The sequence below is a fragment of the Heptranchias perlo genome, chromosome 1, assembly GCF_035084215.1.
Source record: "Heptranchias perlo isolate sHepPer1 chromosome 1, sHepPer1.hap1, whole genome shotgun sequence".
NCBI classification, from domain to species: Eukaryota; Metazoa; Chordata; class Chondrichthyes; order Hexanchiformes; family Hexanchidae; genus Heptranchias; species Heptranchias perlo.
In genome coordinates, this window is record NC_090325.1 from 168,278,786 (window position 1) to 168,299,091 (window position 20,306).

Below are 20,306 nucleotides of genomic sequence, written 5' to 3' on the forward strand. Positions count from 1 at the left end.
GCCATTTCTTGATATCACGTGGAGTGAATCGAATTGGCTGAAGACGGGCTTCTGTGATGGTGGGGATATCGGGTGGAGGCCGAGATGAATCATCCACTCAGCACTTCGGGCTGAAGATGGTTGCAAACGCTTCAGCCTTGTCTTTTGCACTCACTTGCTGGAATCTGCCATCATTGAGGATGGGGATGTTTACAGAGCCTCCTCCTCCTGTTAGTTGTTTAATTGTCCACCACCATTCACGACTGGATGTGGCAGGACTGCAGAGCTTTGATCTGATCCGTTGGTTGTGGAATCGCTTAGCTCTGTCCATAGCATGTTGCTTCCGCTGTTTAGCATTCATGTAGTCCTGAGTTGTAGCTTCACCAGGTTGGCACCTCATTTTTAGGTACGCCTGGTGCTGCTCCTGGCATGCTCGTCTACACTTCTCATTGAACCAGGGTTGATCCCCTGGCTTGTTGGTACTGGTAGAGTGAGGAATATGCCGGGCCATGAGGTTACAGATTGTGCTGGAATACAATTCTGCTGCTGCTGATGGCCCACAGCGCTTCATGGATGCCCAGTTTTGAGCTGCTAGATCTGTTCTCAATCTATCCCATTTAACACGGTGATAGTGCCACACAACACATTGGACAACTCAGTGCGAAGACTGTACTTCGTCTCCACGAGGACTGTGCGGTGGTCACTCCTCCCAATACTGTCATGGACAGATGTATCTGCGACAGGTAGATTGGTGAGGACGAGGTCATGTCGGTCGTGTTGGTTTGCTCACCACCTGCCACAGGCCCTGTCTGGCAGTTATGTCCTTCAGGACTCGGCCAGCTCGGTCAGTAGTGGTACTACCGAGCCATTCTTGGACATTGAAGTTCGCCACCCAGAGCACATTCTGTGCCCTTGCTACCCTCAGTGCTTCCTCCAAATGGTGCTCAACATGGAGGAGGACTGATTCATCAGCTGAGGGAGGGCAGTTGCTGGTAATCAGCAGGAGGTTTCCTTGCCCATGTTTGACCTGATGCCATGAGATTTCATGGGGCCCAGAGTCAATGTTGAGGACTCCCAGGGCCACTCCCTCCTGACTGTGTATCACTGTACCGCCACCTCTGGTCAGCCTGTCCTGCCGGTGGGACAGGACATACCCAGGGATGGTGATGGAAGAGTCTGGGATGTTGGCTGAAAGGTATGATTCTGTGAGTATGGCTATTTCTGGCTGTTGCTTGACTTGTCTGTGGGACAGCTCTCCCAATTTCGGCACAAGTCCCCAGATGTTCATAGGGAGGACTTTACAGGGTCAACTGGGCTTAGTTTGCCTTTGTTATGTCCGGTACCTAGTGGTCCGATGCTGGGCGGTCTGTCTGGTTTTATTATTTGAATATCTTTTTTGAATCCACTGCATCCAAAACTTTTATAATTTTAAGAATCTTAATCATATCCATTGAGCTTACATTTCTCCAATTCAAATAACCCTCACTCTTTCATCCTATCCTTGTAACTAAGAGATATAAGCTTAGTTATTCTCCTTTTTGCTTTCTTCTACATCCTTTCCACAGCCTCAATATTCATATCATACGCAGTGACCAAATGCTGGATTCTCCTCTGTGATCCTGCCTGAAATGGGGCAAGATAGTGGAGGAGAATGAACCAAAATGGCCTACCATGACCATTTAGCCTTGGTCTCAATTTCCATCCCCTGCTCCCCCTGAGACCGCCATTGGCCACCCCTTCCCCACCCACAGTATGCGAATGCAGGTCGGGGTGAGGAGCCCAGATCCTTGGCCAATTTCCCTCCTGCCTGCACCAGTTTCTCTTGCTTGCCTGGACCACCATCAGATAAGACTGGGGTAGTGATGGTAATGGCTCAGAAGTCAGGGAATGGAGGGACAGGGCATGCTAGAGGCCTCCTTTCCCTCTTTATGGCTCCCACTCATTTCAATATCTGACTGCCTCTTCTGATGCTGCTGCTGCAGTGGTCCCGTTGCAGTACTATTGGGATTGTGTGGCTGAGCACTGGTAGGCCCCGTCTTGGTGGAGGGAATCCCACTACGAGTCCACAGTGTATGTTTGATTATCCCTGACCCAGGGAGATGGGTCGGGTTGGGGCTAAGTTAGTGGATTGGACAAAAGTTCCACCCAGCTGCACCAAAGAGGAGAATCCCACCCAAAAACTGAACACAATTACCCTTGTGTAGATGGACTGAAACTTTATATAACTGAAGTATAATCAAGCTTTATACTTTATTCACCTAGCAACACTTTGAAGAATCCAATTTGCTTTGCCTATAACTACCTCACATTGCTTGTGTATGTGACTACCCCAAGCCTCTTTCTTGCTCTGTTATTTTTAATACCCTCATATGGAATACAAAATATAAATTTTCATCTTTATCACTTCTGCTGCACAACGTTGTGCACCAGGGCTGCAGATTAAAAAAATCAGCAAGACAGCAAATTGCAGGCTCATGGTTTCCCATCCTTTAAAATTACTATAATCTATCACCACCTCCTCATTTGCTGTCATAAATCTAGGAGTCAGCAAATCATCTCCAGACCTTACAGGCCTGTCAGAAAAAATATCATAACTGACTCAAACCTTTAATCCTTTACCTTCTGACACAACTTAATTAACTTCTGCTTAAGAAGTGGGAGTCTTCCAGATTTTGGGCAGGTAAATTTCCTATAATACTTCCTAACAATCTTTTCCCTTTACAAACTATTTTGAAAGTATATATTCGACAAACTGCACATCTAAACTTCTTGATTTGTCAGAATTCTTCCTGATGTAATTTCCTGTAGAAAAATATAACTATGTAACTAATATTAGTAAACAAAGCAGCAAATCTGCAAGGAAAGTACAAAAGCCAGGGCAAGTTCTCTTTCAGTCTAAACTCACACACAGTCCAAAACCTCAATATCGACTTCACCACTCTGCAAAAATTCTCACTCTGCAGAAAGACCACATTATAGTGGGTGTTCCTCCATACAAGTATTATGATGTGTAATAGGCACTTTTGTTTCTTGTCATCCTTCATAGAGAATGGCTAGTATCTAACATATTATATTGGTATTGAGGCCACTGGTAATGAGAAACAATGGAATGAGGGCAACTTAACAGTCAATGCCTTCGTTGCATAATATACCACAGCAGAAGCATTTTTTACATGATCTGCACACATTAAGAGAATGTAATACACATTGATAGGGCATAGAAATTCCTGGTACTCAATCATTTGGAATAAAAACATAGGAAACAAAACTTTTATTGTTATATAATATAGATCAAATCATAAAAAGAGAAATAAAATAATGTGTTTCCATAGCCAAGAAGGCTACTAATCATAACAAAAACCTATAATTAAAAACCTATAACTATAATCATAACAAAAACCTATAACCTATTAACGGAAGTTGTAATTTTAAGATCAGCTGGAAACCAATATAATGATAAATCTGAATCAAGAATTTTAACAATGGAAATTGATGCCAAGGCCTAGACCTCGGCCTAGTAGTGGATGGAATGTTCCGATTCCCCCACATTCAGCAAGAAGCATTGAATTCTCAACCTGTGAACAATGAACAACTTCCACTGTAATGTTAGGTTTCCTAGAGACCTTCCCTGAGTTTGAGTGCACATATCTCCTGTCAATGTAGTGAGGCAAAGAAGAAGAGAACTACTCTTCGTGTCAGTATCAGAATAATGAACAACCACTGAGATTGGAAACATCTCAACAGCCTTTGAGTTTTGAGTAGAACTGTGGAGACTGAGAGAGATAAATTACTATTTTCTTGGTAAAGTTCCACTGAAGAAAATATTAATAAATGAGTTTGGAAAAACTCTGGAAAGTTGTATCTATAAGCAGGTGTAGAAGAATCATCAGTAGTATTAGACTGCATATCTACATTGTCTACAATGTTAATCAAAGGGCGATGGAAATGCATTCAATCTTGAAAGTTCTGATGTAATGAAAGCCGATGGCCAGATAAATACTTGATTGATGTTGACAGTGAATAAGGATGGGAAAGTTCTAGATTTCACAAGAGGACTAGACATGGAAGGCTATACAAAGCCATTTTTTATGATGCTAATACCCAAAACACAGCCAATACCTGATGAGACATATCAGCATCACGTGGAAATGCTTGGAAACTGTTGAAAGCAACCTTAAGCATAAATAACATACATTTGAAAAATGACTGTAGGAACAGCTTGGAAATGCTATGGAAGATGAAGCGTTGGCTAGGTTAAAACAAAAATTGAGTGAAAGGAATAAGCTAACAAAGAAAATAAAGAAATACCCTCGAGAGAAACAGAATCCACACTTCCAGCAGATCCATCAAGATCGAAAGACCAAGTGTGAAAGGGAAGCCCAAAGCAACAGGAGAAAAAGAAAAACAGTGGTAGAAGTCCAAGGTGAAAGGAAGTGAGTAAATTTGGAGCTTCCCTGTGGATAGAGGGTAAGGATCAAATTAGAAGGAGGTACAGGTGAGGTGCTACCCGAGTGATGAGTGTTAGAGTGCAGAGTGGGACTAATGCTTGTTCAGTCTCCTCTCAGTTCCCAATCTGAGCTGCAACTAGTGGGAATAGGATGGCCAGCTTCTGCTGAGTTAAAACCGAGCAGGGTGCATGGTTCAGAAACAGGAAGTCCTGGCATGCTTTGTCAATGGCTACTCTTGCTGTCAATCATTTTTTTTTTAATGTTTTTTTTTAATAACAGTTTGAGGTGTTTGTCAATCCTGTTAATTTTTTTTTAACCTTACTGAATCTGAGTGAGGGAGCAGATGATTGCACGTGAATGTGTAGATGGACCGACTAATGTAAGCACTTTAGAAAACCAGACTGCTATGCACAGCACAGGCTACGACCAGTTCTGACCTAAAATGGCAATTGGGGTCCTATTTCCAGCATAGGATCCCAATTTCCACATAAAAGGGGCCCATCACCAGAAATAAGCATGTGTTTTGGACACCTGATGGTAGGCCACTTTCAAATTGGATCCGGCCGCATCACTGGCGTTTACGGGGCGGTAAGGCTTCCAACCTCATTTTGAAGTAGTTATCGCCCTGTTAACACCAGGCAAAGGCAGTCAAAATCAACCCAGTGATGTCTGCCGGGTTTGGGCTAGAGTCGGGGCCTGAATACTAAAATGAGACCCGGGAGTTAAAGTCTCTCCAGGCCTCGATATGCGAGCTTGTTGCTCTCCCAGGCTCCTTACACGGGCCGATCCTGCCCCGAATTAAAATCAAGGCCTTAGTGACCATAATACAATATGGTGTTAACTTCAAAACACGTGAATTAAAAATTAGGCCTGTGATCTTGTTTGGAATAGTTTATGTTCAATGCTGAACACTTTTTTTTAATGCATCTGAGTGACTGTTCAGTAACTGAACCTGAAGTGAAATTAGAACATTTTCCCTTGGCATGTTACAAATCGGAGAGAACCAGAGTGCAGTGCATGTTTGTTTAGTCAGGTTATCCTAAGTGGCCTCTGGTTACACACAACACTATAATTGTAAGTTTTTAAAGTGTAAATCGCAAAAATATTTTCCACACGTACGCTTGTAAGGCAAGTTGTTCAAAAATTGCATATATTGTGCAGTATCATTTATCAAAAGCATTTGGAAAACAATGCATGTCTTTGTAAACACTGTCCAACCAGCTATCATTTAAATGGAGCAAAAGTATGACACAAAAATGTTAGGGCCAAATCTACATTATAAATTGTTTTATCCCTGAACAAAAGGAGTTATCATCAATGTATCATAAAATGCATGAGAATTTATTCTGAAATGACTGATGTAAACAGGCATGAGAGAGACACACAAAGCATTTACAATGGACTATGCTCCATTAACAACTATTGGGTTGGAGACACTTTGATCTTCTCATTGGAGGGCAGCTGAAAGGACTCTAAAGGCACAGAACAAAAAATAACCTAATCAACATTTCACATGCTCACTATTATTAGACTGTTAATCGAGGAATCATTAAAACAAATTGCTTCCATGTAAAGTTTTGTGTGTGTGCACATACCTAGATTACATGGTTACGTGTAGATCGGTACGATTTAGTTACTGCATTAATTACACTTGATAGTATTAAAACATAGCCTTGTGTGAGCAGTCCAGTTCAACTTTGAGCACTTCCTGTTTAACCAATTTCAGCATAATCTATGATCTAATAATTAGGTGAATTTTTAGGGATCCTTCTCCATTCCATTTATGTGTAATGGAAACATCTGTTTTGCATTACAAAGAAAGTACCACACTCAGAAAACACTTCATCTCCTCTAAAAATCGATGTATAAATTTAAGTTGGCTGAGTTCTAATGTTTGTAGCATTACGGCAGTGTATATTAGTTATTGCAGCTGTTTGCTTCAGAATTTCATTGTCATTTTTTTCTCGTTTGGAGGCAGGAGAGGAATGACATCCCTCTGTGATTGTTAACATTGTGCTTCCTTTAAAAATCGGGTTTGATTATTTCCTCCTCATGTCCTTAGTTTAACCTCCACATCCGCACATTTGGGCTTTTTTTTAGAAGCTCTGTTGCAGAACACAGCCCTGCCTCCTGCTTGAACGTTGACGTTTGATATCTGTTTATTATTTGGTTGATGATTGTGTGGCAGTCGGATGAGAATGATGCCCTATGCAGTAGAATAGCCATTCATCACTCACATGCTAGGGTCATACATGAAGAACAGCATCTTTGGTGAGGTGCCAAAGGTGAACTGGCATCCATGGAACTATACCCCAATAGGAGTCAGCATCTTCAGCAAAGGAGGAGAGAAAATCAGGGAAAAAACGGAAAAGGTACAAAACAAAACAAAAAATATTTGGCTGATTATGGGAAGGATAATGATTTAAATAGAGAGTATCATGTTAAAATCTAAAGTTTTTTCTAACTTTATGTGGATTACTAGGTGAAAGGCTTAAAATTTCAGAATGTATGTCATGGAGACTGTTCAATGGGACTGTCATGAGACTGTCAACTCTGGCCCCTTGATGATATAGGTGGGTAAGTTTTAGCCCCCAAGAGTGGGTGGGCAGTGAAAATACTCCTTTTTCGGAGCAGGACCACATCCTGGCTCCAACATGCCCACTTCTGGGTTTGACCCAGACACGTTTGGATGCGCGCGCATTATTGACACCTGGAAGTCGCCGAAATTTATAGGGCCAATTTAGGTATCTAAACCAGTTAAGGCGATTAACTTTATGTGTATTGAGTTACACAAACCATTTTAACTTCTCCTGAACATGTCTCCCGTGGCCTCTGGAACACGCCATGAAAACAGAGGCAAGTTGCTGTCGGCCCTCATTTGGACCTATAAACCAGTGATTGACACGTGTGAATGAAAGGTGAGTTTTTGCAGCAGGGCAATTTGGCTGGACATTCTTTGTGTTTAGATTAAGATTTCTTTGTTAACACTCAGAATTCTTGTGTTCAGATTTTGAACCTCCTCAAACTGACGGCGTCAGGATGGTGGGGTGCAATGGATTTATTCAACAGTACATCTGAAGAGGAGGCACAACACCATTTGCGGCAGGCACAGTGTGTCGTTCTGGGAATTACAGGTCCACAAGACAGAGATGCGTCACCAGGACCTGCTGAAGAGCAGAGGGGGGACCAACGGAGATGCTGACATCACAGGAGGCACTACCCACATGAGAGGATGGACAGGCAGAGGCTGAGCTTCCTGAAACTCTCTGAGGAGCAGCGGCTATGCAGACTGAGATTGAATCGCCAGGTGATCACACGCTCCTTCATGCAGACCTGCTCCCGGCTGGGCCTGGTGGCCACGCATTGTTGGTCGCAGTTAAAGTCACCACTGCCCTCAATTTCTTCGCCTCCGGATCCTTCCAGGGCATCACCAGTGTCATCACCAGGATCTCTCAGTCATCGGCCCATAATTGTATACGACAGGTTACAATTGGCTTGTTTGCCAGGGCATCCGGATACATCAACTTCCTGATGTGACGACATCAGCCAGACTGAGAGGGCAGTGGGTTTCCACTCTCTGGCTGGCTTCCCAAGGGTGAAGGACGCAATTGATTGCACACACGTAGCAATTCGAGGACCTCCACATGAGCCAGGACTGTTCATCAACCGAAAGGGATATCACTCCATCAATGCACATCATGGTTTACGACCACCAGAAGAGGTTTCTGCAGGTGTGTGCCAAATTCCCTGGCAGCTGCCATGATTCCTTCATTTTGCACAAGTCCAACATCCTGGCCCTCTTCCACACACAAGACAGACTTAAGGGTTGACTTCTTGGAGACAAGGGATAGCCCTCCAGACGTGGCTCATGACACCTTTGAGAAACCCCACAAACGAAGCACAGCAACAGTACCACGACAGTCACATCAACACCAGGGCTGTCACTGAACAATCCATAGGAATGCTGAAGATGCGCTTAAGGTGCCTGGATTGATCTGGGGGAGCCCTTCAGTACTCGCCAGAGTGTGTAGAATAATAGTGGTATATTATGTCCTGCACAACATTGCCTAGCAGAGGGAGTTACAGGTGGAGGAGCTCGAATGCACTGATGAAGCATCCTCATCTGCTGGCAACATTGAAGAAGACGATGAGGAGGAGGAGGAGGAGGACGAAGATGGGCAACCCATCGCCAGATCAGCGGCGCATGTGGCTGCTCGTGATGCCAGGGAGTCACTCATATCTAACAGGCTCTCATAAGGAGGTCTGCAAACTGAAGATAGTGAACTAATCACCACCACCAACACCAGTCCCTATCACCTCTGCTTGTACAAAACAGTCCTTCAACCACACATAAGCCCACTATAAACGTGCCCAATGGGTGGCATCAAGTCTTGGCGTTCATGATGAAGCCAATGAAAGGGCACTTTCACAAAAGGGACTCAAGTACGGACAAGACTTGGCAGTGGTGGTGATAATTATAATATTTAATCTGCCTGTAAGAAAAAACAAATATGAATGAAAAACATGACATTGTGTCAGATACCCTTATGCGTACCCATGGTAATTACTCAACTTTAGCCTTCCTCTTCCAACAGCTTCTATGTGATGCATCCCCTGTGGCTTCAGCAGAGGTAGTGACAGGTAGCTCAGGTCCCTGTCCTGGTTGCTGAGATGCTCTCAGCCTACCACTTCTGGGTTTTGCAGCCCTTGAGGGCCCTGCCAAAGATTGGTCCGCCTACACCTGTGCAGGGGCAGACTCTGCCATCGGGAGAGGATGTGGAAATGCCGGTGATGGACTGGGGTGGACAAATGTAAGGAATCTTACAACACCAGGTTATAGTCCAACAGTTTTATTTTAAAATCACAAGCTTTCGGAGCTTACCTCCTTCGTCAGGTGAGTGAAGGGTTCTAAAAATGCATATCATATATTAGGCTGGGAGACAATCACAGCAATCAAAGGTGTCGTTGGTGTTCAGACAGGTTAGCCACGGAAAACATTACAACCCAGTATACTGAATACACAATGGGTCAGATTACAAAGACAGAGAGAGAAAGAGACCCGAAAGGCAGCGAGAGAGAGAGAATGTCCAGTTGTATTAAAAACAGATAACTTTTTTTTCCACTGGTGGGGTTACGTGTAGCATGACATGAACCCAAGATCCCGGTTGAGGCTGTCCTCATGGGTGCGGAACTTGGCTATCAATTTCTGCTTGACGATTTTGCGTTGTCGTGTGTCTCAAAGGCTGCTTTGGAGAACGCTTACCCGAAGATCGGTGGCTGAATGTCCATGACTGCTGAAGTGTTACCCGACCTGGGGGGAACCCTCCTGTCTGGCGATTGTTGTGCGGTGTCTGTTCATCTGTTGTCGCAGTGTCTGCATGGTCTCGCCAATGTTCCATGCTCTGGGGCATCCTTTCCTGCAACGTATGAGGTAGACAACGTTGGCCGAGTCACAGGAGTATGAACCATGTACCTGGTGGGTGGTGTCCTCTCGTGTGATGGTGGTATCTGTGTCGATGATCTGGCATGTCTTGCAGAGGTTGCCGTGGCAGGGTTGTGTGGTGTCGTGGACGCTGTTCTCCTGAAAGCTGGGTAATTTGCTGTGAACGATGGTCTGTTTGAGGTTGGGTGGCTATTTGAAGGCGAGTAGTGGAGGCGTGGGGATGGCCTTAGCGAGGTGCTCGTCGTCATCGATGACATGTTGAAGGCTGCGGAGAACATGGCGTAGTTTCTCCGCTCCGGGGAAGTACTGGACGACGAAGGGTACTCTGTTGGTTGCGTCCCGTGTTTGTCTTCTGAGGAGGTCTATGCGATTTTTCGCTGTGGCCCGTCGGAACTGTCGATCGACGAGTCGAACGTCAAATCCCGTTCTTACGAGGGCGTCTTTCAGCGTCTGTAGGTGTCCATCGCGTTCCTCCTCATCTGAGCAGATCCTGTGTATTCGCAGGGCCTGTCGATAGGGGATGGCCTCTTTGACGTGGTTAGAGTGGAAGCTGGAAAAGTGGAGCATCGTGAGGTTGTCCGTGGGCTTGCGGTAGAGTGAGGTGCTGAGGTGCCAGTTTTTGATGGAGATTCGTGTGTCCAAGAAAGAAACCGATTCTGAGGAGTAGTCCATGGTGAGTTTGATGGTGGGATGGAACTTGTTGATGTTATCGTGTAGTCTCTTCAGTGATTCTTCGCCGTGGGTCCATAGGAAGAAAATGTCGTTGATGTATCTGATGTGTAGCTTTGGTTGGAGGTCCTGTGCAGTGAAGAAGTCGTGCTCGAACTTGTGCATGAAAATATTGGCGTATTGGGGTGCGAATTTGGTCCCCATGGCTGTTCCGTGTGTTTGGGAAAATAACTGGTTGTCGAAGGTGAAGACATTGTGATCCAGGATGAAGCGGATGAGTTGTAGGATGGCGTCTAGAGATTGGCTGTTGTTGGTGTTGAGTATTGATGCTGTCGCAGCGATGCCGACATCGTGGGGGATACTGGTGTAGAGTGCCGAGACGTCCATCATGGTGAGAAGTGTTCGGTTCAACTGGTCCGTGGGTACTGAGTTTTTGTAGGAAGTCTGTAGTGTCGCGACAGAAGCTGGGAGTTCCCTGTACGATGGGTTTCAGGATGCCCTCGATGTATCCAGAGAGGTTCTCACACAGGGTTCCGTTGCCTGATACGATAGGACGTCCAGGTGTGTTGACTTTGTGTATCTTTGGGAGGCAGTAGAAGTCTCCCACGCGGGGAGTACGTGGGATGAGAGTGCGTAGGATGCTTTGAAGGTCTGGATCGAAGGTCTTGATCAGTTTGTTGAGCTGGTGGGTGTGTTCTTTGGTCGGATCTGCGGGTAACCGTCTGTAGTGTTCCTGGTTGTCCAGTTGTCGGTATGCTTCTTTGCAATAGTCTGCAGCATTGCGGGTTCTGGTTGAGGGAGGGGGCCAACGGGTGAGATGTGGGTGCTCTTTGAGTGGAGTCCCCACTTTCATGTCCCTTTTCACCGTCATCCCTCTCCTAGGCCAGGGCCACATCACTCTTTCCACTCTGCTGGACAGCAGCTTGGAGCAGATCTATGACGCGTTCTAAGGCCACGACTAAAGTATCTGTCTGCCTGTTTAAGGCAACAGACATGTTGGCATCCTGAGTCCGCACGGCCGTTGTCGTGACCTGAATGGACTCATTTGAGACCCATGTTCGAAGCTCAATGGAGGCTGCCATTCTCTTCATCACACTTGCCTGTGCCACCATTCTACTAATGCTGGAGGTGGACTCCTCCATCCTCTCTGCTATTGTGGACAGCATGCGTAGCACGTTTTCCAGTACCTCGCAAAGGTGCATCTGTACCTCTACCATTCTCAATCTTAATGATGGCCCCCGGGGATCAGCATCTGCGTCCAGCTGAGCAGAGCTTGGAAAGGAGTGCAGCCCCGACACAAACTCTCTACAGCTGCCCCTGCTGCCAGTGTCTGTTCGTGCACTCTTGTAGGTGGTGAATCACCAGGTGACAACCCAATTATCTGCCTAACAGGATCCACCAAAGTGCGAGTATCTACGCTGATACATGGCTGGATATGATGTGACGGTGCGCTCTCAGAGGACTGGAGCTCCTCTGAGGAATCGGTCCTCTTCCATGGTGTGTGCCTTGTCATCAATCCTTAAAGGCCCTGGAAGAGAACATAAAGCAATATTAACAATCGTCGCAGAAGTTAATTTGCAATGAGTACACTGAGGTGTGCAACAGGTCAATCATTGATAACATCAATTCATAATGTGTGTGAAGGATGTTAAATTTCTGTCACCAGCCGTTTGCGGGTTGTCAGTCTAGCCATCTTCGATGGCCAGGCGTTCAACCGCGTGGCTGAGATCCAATGCCTCCTCCTCCGCCTCTGTCAGGGCCACTATTTGTGGTGGCCCCCTCTGGTCCTATTCCTCTCCCTTGCATTTTGTGCAATCTTCTCCTACAAGTGAAGAAAGAACAAATGTGTGAGTGAGTGAAGGTGACGTGTTCACCCGATGGATGTATTGCTTTGGGTGAGGCTGCCAATGAAACAGATACACCAGAGGGTGACTATCAGACAGATTCATCACATTGCATCAGGATTGGGGTGAGTGGCAGTGGTGGGTTCACAAATGGGGAGGTGAGGAAGTGCACAGGAAGTGAAGGTAAGTTGATAATGAGACTTAAATGGGTGTGAGGAGTGATGTGATGGAGTAGGCTTGGCAAGACAGAGTGAGTGGGGGGGGGGGTGGTGTAATGTACACCACACAATGTAGGTGAATCAGTAACTCTACTCACTTTTCCTGACCTGGTCATTAAAGCGCTTCCTGCATTGTACCCATGACCTTGCCACCATGCTCCTGCTGCTCAGCTCCTCTGCCACCTCCAGCCAAGCCTTATTGGTGGCAAAGGCAGGGCGCTTCCTACGATCAGCCGGGTACAGTATCTCCATCCTGCTCCTCACAACTCATGAGAAGAGTCGTTTAACCGGGCTGCTGTCTTACTCCTTTGATGCTGCATCTCTGCACATTCCTTCTTTCTCCCTCAAAATCCATGGTTGCAATGGCCCTTTAAATACTCCAGTTCACAGCATGTCATTCGGGTACTCGATACGCCCGCTATGCAGCTTGGAGACGCGAAACCCGGAAGTTACATTAAGGGCTATCGATTTAGACGCGATCGCTTGAGCCAACGCACAGAAAATTTTTCTGGGTTTCCCACGCGACTATTTGCCCTTCCGCTGAGTTCCTGCTGCCATGTTAAAATCATGCCCATGACATTTGTCTCTGGACACCTCTTATCAAACTCTGGGCGGTGCTGTGTAGATACTGCTATTGATGGCACAGACATGCTTGTGCTTGTATCTACTCTGTAATTTGCATGACCCAGCATCATTATTTTCAGATATACTTGACGCATATGAATCATCATGATGTATTGATTTCAGCTTGCAATTGTGAGTCTTTATTGGCAAAACTTTGTAATAGCTATGATTTCTGTTCTTTAAAACCAATTCTTTTCTTTCAAAAAATATTTGATTGTAATATGATGTGATTGGGCAGACTATGGGCTACTTTGCAATGTCTAGACACTGTCACTCATCTGATAAGCCATGCTATTATTAAGACTATGGCAACAGCTCCCATGAGTGGGTTTGGAACAAAACTAACCAAGAACATGATCACCTTTCTAGCACTGAGCCTGTTGTAACACTTAAGCCATAAAGAACACCCCGGTGTATTGTAATGGGGAATTGAATACAAGTGGTAAGATTGAAAACTGAAGGGCAGGTCTTGTCCTTCAATTGAACTGACTGTACTCATATTCCTAGTAAAGTACACAGGGGAAGTTCTTTATTGCTATTAGATCACAGTTAAAGGACTTGGAAACATTTCTGAATTAATTCCTCTGGAGGAAGTAGTTCCTCTAAATATGAAAGAACTGGTGAATTTCTAGTGCCACTAGTGATGATACTCTATTGCCATTGATGAGAAGGCACCCAGGCTGATTGCTTAACGTCACTGCACATTTGTTGAGAATATATCTGTACTTGGTTCCTATTCTCAAAGTTAGAATTGGGAGAGTTACACTGCTTTCTACCCCCAGCTCCACTGGCAAAGCCATTGAGTTCTCAAAGCTGAGTCTCGTACAACAATGCGATCTTCATCGCACTTCACTCTTTTAGTGCTTAGAGGTTTGTGTTGATGGGATATATGGGGGTTGGAAGATAGGGGGAATGGGTAGGATTTTGTGGGCTAGAATATTTTAACATCTCATTGGGACTGTAGGTCAGTGTGATGTCACTCCAGAATATTCGAAACCTACATGTTCAACTGCACTGAAGTGGTCTCCTCAATTGGGTCTGATTTTAATGATTGAGTTTGAAAATAGAGCAGTCACTTGGGCAGAACATGGTGATGAGTAATGAATTGCTCAGTGCTGTCCAAATCATTAGACCTTCGCAAAGAGCTCACAGTTGATATCATAGAGAATAAACAACTGATATTGAATTCTAATCTGAAACAGAACAGGAAGAGTAATCAATTGCTTAATCTCAAAATTCAAATCATTTTTCAAATGAAAAAATGTGGAAAAATCCACCCCATTCAATTATCTTCCTTTCCTTCCCTGGAAACAGTTGAATCAGAATTTCCCACCTATTACCCCATTGATTTTGAGCAGTATTTGAGTGGACAGTGGAGGAAAATGTGGTAGGGTCCATTATGCCAGATTCCTGCCAACATTGTTGTCTGTCCAATTTTCCGCCATAATTTCTGAAGGATGGCGTAAGCACCTACCCATTCAAATGAGATGGTAATGACGTGGCAATGTGGTGGTGAGAACTGCAGAGCATTATACTATAAATCATTGGATGTTTTCCATGGCTGTGAGATTGCTGAGGGCAGCAATCCTGTTAAAGTTACTGTTTAATATTATACATTATGCCATGCTCATCTGGATTCCCCAGATAGCTCAATGAGGGCAACTAAAGATGGGCAATAAATGAAGCCTTGCCCACATCCCAAGAATAAATAAATAAAACCCAGCCACAGCACCAGTAGGGGCACTACAATTGGGCTAAGTGCCCACTGGCTCTGAGGAGAAAAAAATCAACTCCTAGGAGGAAATATCATGATCTGGTGTGCACGTTTAGACATTGAATGAAGACATGGTCAGGGTCAGTTGTAATGGCTACTTAGTCAAATAGGCTGATGACAGTGTGTGGACCCACACGTGAAGAATGGTCACTTGGGCAAAGTACTTGAGGGCTGCCAGTATGCAATGGAGCCATATCCCAGTGTGAGTCACTGCTTTCAGGAGAGGAGGGGTAAGTGGACAAAACCCAAAGAGAAAAATAAACATTTATGTGAAATTCAGGGTAATGTGATAGGATGTCAAAAATTAATTATATCTTATATGAGTCCATTGCCTTCTTTCATCTTCATTCCAAAAAATTTTGATTCAAAGTTTAGTTAATAATGATTGTGGTACCAGGGGTCAGATAATAGCCCGATTGACCCGTGCTCCCTTTGGGCACTGGGAATGCAGGATTGCTGAATTTACCTCAGTAACTTATTTTAATGTAATAATAAATCATTCCTAGCAATGTAAGCCATCATTAAGCTGCCGCTCATTCCTTTGCTTGGTTTTGTGCTCTATAACATAAGTTCAATACCAGATTCAAGTGCTGACAATGCCCTTTACCAGTCCAAGAAGGGGGAGGGGCATATAATTTCATTGTTATGATTTTAACCACATTGCTGGTATTTTATTTTGGAATTTGAATTGAGTTGAAATTTTGCATAGATTCTGTGCAGATGCAACACTTAGTCTGGTATCTTTTTTCTTAATAAAAACAATGTCAGTTTTGTAAAACTCCAGAAAGCGTTGAATATCATTTAGGGAAAAGAAATTTGCTGGCGGCTTTATGTAAAGAACAGCCAATGATCAGGTTTCAGAAAGCCTCTGAAACCTTCAGGCCTGTTCTTTCACAGAAACCTGGAGTTTGCATGGTGGATCCACGTAATTAGTAACCTACAGGAAAATCCAATTAAAATTGCAGCATTGATTACGAGCTCCGTTTTCTACAGAAACCAAAAAAGAAAATTTACAGCTATGTATAAACCCAGGTTTATGGGCTCCAGTTATGGCTGAGAGAGCTTAGGCTGTGAGCAACTGAACTATACTTACAGGTTTGTACTGAGTTAGCTGAACTCAGCTGGTACGATGTTCGAGGTGCTACAATTAGCTTCTGTGCCCCTGGGTTATGGAGAGATAAATTAACAAGGGTTCCTGCTCCTGATTGCTATCCAACATTTGTTTGGTTGAGGACAGGATTAAGCTTGGCTGTGAAGTGTCATGTGGTCAAATAACCTGCCAATTCTCACTGACCAGCATCATATGGGAAGAATAGCCCTGGGGGAAGTACTGGAGGAGAGGAGGGGTGAAAATTAGCATAGGAAAATTAGCAAGAAAAACTGCCTCAGCTTGCTGCAGGAATCATTTAAGATTTTATTCTTTGAGCATAGTTGCCCTATTAAATGATGAATGAGAGTCAGGTTGAAACTTGTTCAGGTAATAGTGGTTGAGGAGAGTTGAACATTTACTATAATAATACTTTCAATTATATAATGTCTTTGATGTCATAATTTCTCAAAGTGCTTTGCATAACGAATACATTTGAAGGACAATGACTATACATGTTGGCAAATCTGACAGCCATTTTGTACCAGCAGCGTCCCATAAACAGCAATTGGGTGAATCACCAATCAGTCTGTTTTTTATGATGTGGAGATACCGGTGATGGACTGGGGTTGACAATTGTAAACAATTTTACAACACCAAGTTATAGTCCAACGATTTTATTTGAAATTTACAAGCTTTCGGAGGCTTCCTCCTTCCTCAGGTAAATGTCAGGAGCTCCTTGAAGCCTACGCATTTATAAATCACAGAACAATACATGGTGATTACAGATAGTCTTTGCAACTGCCCGTTGCCAAGGCAATCACAGTGTTCAGACAGAGAGGTGTAACCTACAGAGCCCCCGAATATACAGTCAACAAAACAAAAACAAACAGAAAAAAAAAGAGAGAGAGAGGCAGAAACATCCGGAAGGCAGAGAAAGCCAGCAAATGACCCGTTATATTAAAAACAGATAGCTTTTGTTCACTGGTGGGGTTACGTGTAGCGTGACATGAACCCAAGATCCCGATTGAGGCCGTCCTCATGGGTGCGGAACTTGGCTATCAATTTCTGCTCGACGATTTTGCGTTGTCGTGTGTCTCGAAGGCCGCCTTACCCGAAGTTCGGTGGCTGAATGTCCCTGACTGCTGAAGTGTTCCCCGACTGGGAGGGAACCCTCCTGTCTGGCAATTGTTGCGCGGTGTCCGTTCATCCGTTGTCGCAGCGTCTGCATGGTCTCGCCAATGTACCATGCTCTGGGGCATCCTTTCCTGCAACGTATGAGGTAGACAACGTTGGCCGAGTCACAGGAGTATGAACCATGCACCTGGTGGGTGGTGTCCTCTTGTGTGATGGTGATATCTGTGTCGATGATCTGGCATGTCTTGCAGAGGTTACCGTGGCAGGGTTGTGTGGTGTCGTGGACGCTGTTCTCCTGAAAGCTGGGTAATTTGCTGTGAACGATAGTCTGTTTGAGGTTGGGTGGCTGTTTAAAGGCGAGTAGTGGAGGTGTGGGGATGGCCATAGCGAGGTGTTCGTCGTCATTGATGACATGTTGAAGGTTGCGGAGAACATGGCGTAGTTTCTCCGCTCCGGGGAAGTACTGGACGACGAAGAGTACTCTGTTGGTTGCGTCCCGTGTTAGTCTTCTGAGGAGGTCTATGCGAATTTTCGCTGTGGCCCGTCGGAACTGTCGATCGATGAGTCGAGCGTCATATCCCGTTCTTACTAGGGCGTCTTTCAGCGTCTGTAGGTGTCCATCGCGTTCCTCCTCGTCTGAGCAGACCCTGTGTATTCGCAGGGCCTGTCCATAGGGGATGGCCTCTTTGACGTGGTTAGGGTGGAAGCTGGAAAAGTGGAGCATCGTGAGGTTGTCCGTGGGCTTGCGGTAGAGTGAGGTGCTGTGGTGCCCGTCTTTGATGGAGATTTGTGTGTCCAAGAAAGAAACTGATTACATGAAAACCAAGAGCAGGAAGCTTGAGAAACTCGGCATCACCACCAGCATCGACCAAGCTTCCCCTGGTACCACGGTTGCAACCACAGGGAAGTCTATCATCAATTTGTCCGACCACACCCTTCCACCAGACGAAATCGAAGTTCTCAGCCGAGGGCTCAATTTCTGCCCCACCACCAAAATGGACCCCATTAGTCTCGCGGCGGACACAGAGGAATTCATCAGGAGAATGAGGCTCCGGTAATTCTACCACAAACCCCAAGATTTCAGCAGCGAACCCAATGAGACAATCAATGATCCGGAACAGCGACAGAGGGATCCGCAGTACAGCAACCGAAGAGGAAAGAGTCAAACTGGACTCCTCCGGAGGGTCGCTGCCCTCAGCTTGAAATGTATGCCCAAGCTGTCAGGAAATGCGTCAATGCCAGATTCATCAGGCGCACTCAGAAGACAGTCCAGAGTGTCACCCGAGCACAACGCAACGCCATCAACGCTCTCAAGACCAACCGCAACATCGTCATCAAACCAGCGGACAAAGGAGGAGCCATCGTCATACATAACAGAACGGACTATTGCAAAGAAGCATACCGACAACTGGACAACCAGGAACACTACAGACGGTTACCCGCAGATCCGACCAAAGAACACACCCACCAGCTCAACAAACTGATCAAGACCTTCGATCCAGACCTTCAAAGCATCCTACGCACTCTCATCCCACTTACTCCCCGCGTGGGAGACTTCTACTGCCTCCCAAAGATACACAAAGTCAACACACCCGGACGTCCTGTCGTAATGACGATCCGGATTCTTTCCCCTCAGTCTGGTTCAGTAATAACTGAAGTCGAATACATTTTAAAGTTCAACACATCTTTAATAGCAGGGTTCTTAGTCTGCAGCATTGATTTGGACTCCTGATAGAGTCCCTCTATGCTGGCAGAGCAAGAACAACAACATACAGAAATCCACACGTTTTTATACAAATCAATAGGGTTGGAACATACTTAACGAGGGTCAACACCAATCATAAGCCGGGCATAGGTTGCCATGCGAGGTTACATTATTTCCGGCCAATCATAAATAATCATGTGCTGACTATGTTGCTGTTAGACATCAAAGGGGACACTTCCTCATCTTCCAACTTGGAATGTTCTTCCCTGTCCCTTCTGTTCCTTATCTCCCAACCTGGAATGTCTTTCAACTTTGGCTAAGCTCGTTACCTATATTGATCTGCCAGAAACATGGAGACATTCAGACCAGTCCTTGACTCACATCAAAGACCTATCATTGATAAGACAATGCAGGCCTGCTGACTAAGCAAACATATGGCCCAGCAGGAGGGCCAGGCCACTTGTATCAATCTCAGTTACTAACTAATTAACCCTTTCTAACCATTTTGCATTCTGCTTCTTTGCCACGTAGGCATTTTAATATTTTATTAAAAACTGACCACGTAGGGATTCTCAGTATCAGGCAACGGAACCCTGTGTGAGAACCTCTCTGGATACATCGAGGGCATCCTGAAACCCATCGTACAGGGAACCCCCAGCTTCTGTCGCGACACTACAGACTTCCTACAAAAACTCAGTACCCACGGACCAGTTGAACCAGGAACACTTCTCACCACGATGGACGTCTCGGCACTCTGCACCAGTATCCCCCACGATGACGGCATCGCTGCGACAGCATCAATACTCAACACCAACAACAGCCAATCTCCAGACGCCATCCTACAACTCATCCGTTTCATCCTGGATCACAATGTCTTCACCTTCGATAACCAGTTCTTTACCCAAACACACAGAACAGCCATGGGGACCAAATTTGCACCCCAATACGCCAACATTTTCATGCACAAGTTCGAGCAGGACTTCTTCACTGCACAGGACCTGCAACCAACGCTATACACCAGATACATCGACGACATTTTCTTTCTATGGACCCACGGCGAAGAATCACTAATTAGACTACACGATAACATCAACAAGTTCCATCCCACCATCAAGCTCTCCATGGATTACTCCTCAGAATCATTTTCTTTCTTGGACACACGAATCTCCATTAAAGACGGGCACCTCAGCACCTCACTCTACCGCAAGCCCACGGACAACCTCACGATGCTCCACTTTTCCAGCTTCCACCCTAACCACGTCAAAGAGGCCATCCCCTATGGACAGGCCCTGCGAATACACAGGGTCTGCTCAGACAAGGAGGAACGCGATGGACACCTACAGACGCTGAAAGACGCCCTAGTAAGAACGGGATATGA